Below are 3,732 nucleotides of genomic sequence, written 5' to 3' on the forward strand. Positions count from 1 at the left end.
TCAAGCTGTCCTTCGCCGACACATCTCTGCTTTTTTAGCGGGAAAATCCCATCGAACGTTGCTGCGTGGTTGACCAGGAAGTACTGGGTACCAAATATTCGTCATTTCGTCACAATCCCCCCCCCCCTCCACCCTTATTTGCCACTATTTGTTACTATTCGTCACTATTCGTGACTATTCGTGACTGTTCGCATCTATTTGCCACTATTCGCACTATTCGTACTATTCGTCACTATTCGCTGTTCGGTATTCGCGACTATTCGCTATTCGCTATTCGGGTTTTCCAGACACCCAAAAAGTACACCTTCTCAAACTAATCAATGGAGAATGGAGGGGCCACACTAAAGCTCCAAATCGACCCACTGCTATCAGAATCAGGCTCAGGACGGATACAATGTAGGAGACCTCAAATAAGAAAGGAATCAGCTTACACAAAACATTGCCGAGGACGCCACCGATGAGCCAGGAGTATCGATACAAGTTTACAACTCGCAGGGGAATGAAGATAAGCGGAACAAGTAGGTCAGACATGGCCATATTGACTATGAAAATGTTGATTGGTTTAATTAAAGTTTTCGTGTTGTAAACAATTATTGGTATACAGGAATTTCTTACCAGTGAAACAACGAAGATAAGGCAGTAAGCAGCAGTTGATCCAATCTTGAATGCAGTTTGGGGCTTCCAGTGGACGGAGCACCTTGCAGATCCGTTTATCGTTGTATTCATGTTCACTAGCACTTGTTCTAGTTGTTTTCATTAATCGTCTGAACCTTCTCCTCGTTTTTGTACAAGCAAGTTTTGCTTTATTTATGCTAAAGGCGAAACAATTAACGAAGATACGACAGTAAGTGGCGGTTGCTCCAATCTTGTATGTACTGAGATTCCACTAGAAGGGGCAGCCCTGGGATGCGTTTATCGTTGTGAAAGTTGTTTTAGCCAGTTCTAATCAATCGTCTAAACCTTCTCCTTGTTTTCTACAAGCAGGTGTTGCTTTATGTATGCTAAAAGGGAAATATCATCTTGGCTTTTGACTCCTTTCAAAAGGATTATTATTGGCAGAGTAAAATCAATGGCTTTCGAACAAAAATGCCACGCGACGTGAGCGACGACTAATGGGTTTTTCAACTCTTAATTTTATCACCTCAAAGATGGGCTCATATTTGCCTTGCATCCGCCTGAAGGATGTTGTTATTGCATTACTGTAAATCGTAAAACATCTCATTATAAAACTATTGATCAGCTTAATTGAAACGGTGAGCAATGTACAGGTGCACAAGTACTGTGTTGAGGTGAAGGTCGTAATTCAATCATTTAGAAAGTAATGAAAATAGAAGCAAAGCTTAAGGAAATTACTACTATACTTTTATTTAAATTTTCTCTTGTCAAAGTTTCTGTCTACTCCCAAATTTGTCGATTTAACAAATTAGTGTCAGTTTTTCGTGCGTCTGTCCCGTTATTGACAATAAATTTCGTCATAACATTATCAAAAAAGTCTGCGTATCCACTCGACTATCGCCTCGTGGATCCACTGCTACTTTGACACTGTTATGACGAAATTTATGATCAATAACAGGACAGACGCATGAAAAACTGGCATCAATTTGTTTTTTAAAATTGCAAAGAGGCATCGGGGTGAAAATTAAGTCAAAATACGAGTACTGCGCGAGACAAAAATGCCACCAAATTCATAACTTGCCTCGCTCTCTTATTGGCTAATGGAAAAAACGGAGACTTTCTATTGGTTAAAACGTGACAGATCGACGTTTCACGAAATTTTACAAAATTTAAACTCTTCGAAACGCGCAAAGGCCTACATTATGACATAAGCATGATGAGATTTTATCTCAGGGCTCGTCATAGCTAAGTATTTAGGAGTGCCGTTGCATGGAGCAAGAGGCGTTGTCAATTATAGAGCTTAAGCCAATCAAATGAGGTCAAATCGAATAACACCGAGGTTATAGATCAGTCTAACTCGTGGTCCTTCTCGCCTTCATTCCCATCGCGTTAACATCAGAACACAGATTTCCAGTACTGTAGAAGAATTTTTCACAGCTAGTTTAATGTTTTTCTTTTTTTCGTTTTTTCTTTTCTACTTTTTGTTCTTTTGTACCGTTTGACCTCAGGGCATTCCTTTATTAAGCGCTTAAAGCAGTTCGTTAAGAATCATTCCGACGACCTTGATCTCTATGGGGAGTCAGGATGGCTTAGTGGTTATCAACGCGCCTCCCACCTCCGCGACCCAGGGGTACTCCGGTTTTCCTCCCTCATCAAAATCGACTCTGCTAGATCAGTAACATCTGGGCGGATACCCTCGTATAGGGATAACCTGTCGTATCTCTCCTTTTCATTGTATTGAATGAATAAAGTTGGTATTATTATTATTATCTTGACTTTCAAATCTCTTCGCCTGTGCCAATACGTTGGCATGGAGTTGGGATGAGAACAGTCGAAGAGACGTTAAAATTCGACACACATGTCCTTCATACCTTTCACAATGATATCGTCATTCTCCAGTAATGACCTCGTTACTCTTTCGCCATTGCATGTTGGTTCAGCCCTCGATGAGTTTGTTCATTTCCTACACGATTCATGCGTGGTGAATTTGGTGTAAGTGTGCCAGACTATTCGCCGAGTTACAGCTGAGGCTTGTAACTCAAAGGTCAACATGTTAACACGATACCTTAGGGCTGTGTTAGACCCTCTACCATATGCCATGTTTTGGGGCCATAGGCAAGTCACAACTGTCAAAAAAGTATAAGATTACAAAAAAGAAGAACAAAAAGTGGTGCTAATTAGTAGACGACAAGAAAGCTAAATTAACGAAGCAAAAAATAAACAAAACCCCTGGAAGGGCCCTTAAACAACGTTAATCATAATAAGCACCCCGGGCAGGGCCTTTGAGTTCACCTAACACCTAAAGGCCTGACGAAATCCAAGAAAAGGGCCTAAGAACGACTGATCATGTAGGAACGTACACTATGGAAAAGGAAACTAATTATAACAAATTCTGTTTTTTGAAAGAAATGTCTTCCTTTTATTTAAGCCCTGTGGTGCTAAAGAGAACAGCTGAGCACTCCAATAAGCCTTTTTTGTAATTAAAAGCCTATCGATTTCTTCAGATTTGTAAGAGGCCTTCACTTGATCGATGCATTGAAATAAAAAATCATCTAGGATATGTGGGATTTTGTTAAAAATGCACTGCCATTTCACAAGTTGTTTTGCTTGTAAGCATAGCAGACTTGTGATTCTGAAACCTAATTCTAAAATCAGTGGTGGTAGATTCCACATATTTCAAGCGACATTTCTTTCAAGAGACCAAATAAATAACGTTTTTAGAATCACAAGAAAATCTGGAATGAATGGTGTATTTTTTTCCCGTCTGAAAACTAGGAAAAAATTTAGATTCCACCAAGAAAGTCTTACAAAGGTCGCATCTATTTCTATCGCATTTAAAAGAGGCATTGTTGTAGTGATCCGTTCGTCCCTCTACGGCGGTTTTCAAGCGAGATGGTGCTAGCAATTCTTTAAGATTTTTTGACCGACGGAAGGCTGGTATGACAGAGCCTCGAGGGAAAAGTTCTTTTAATTTAGGGTTAGATTGTAGAATAAACAAATGCTTTCTAATTATGTTACCAACATCGGGTAAATTTGGATTGAATGTAATAACAAACGGAAATAGTCTCATCGCTTCTTTCCCACGAGTTCTAAGTAAATCATTTCTAGAAATGGCGG

Source organism: Montipora foliosa, chromosome 13 (genome assembly GCF_036669935.1).
Source record: "Montipora foliosa isolate CH-2021 chromosome 13, ASM3666993v2, whole genome shotgun sequence".
NCBI classification, from domain to species: domain Eukaryota; kingdom Metazoa; phylum Cnidaria; class Anthozoa; order Scleractinia; family Acroporidae; genus Montipora; species Montipora foliosa.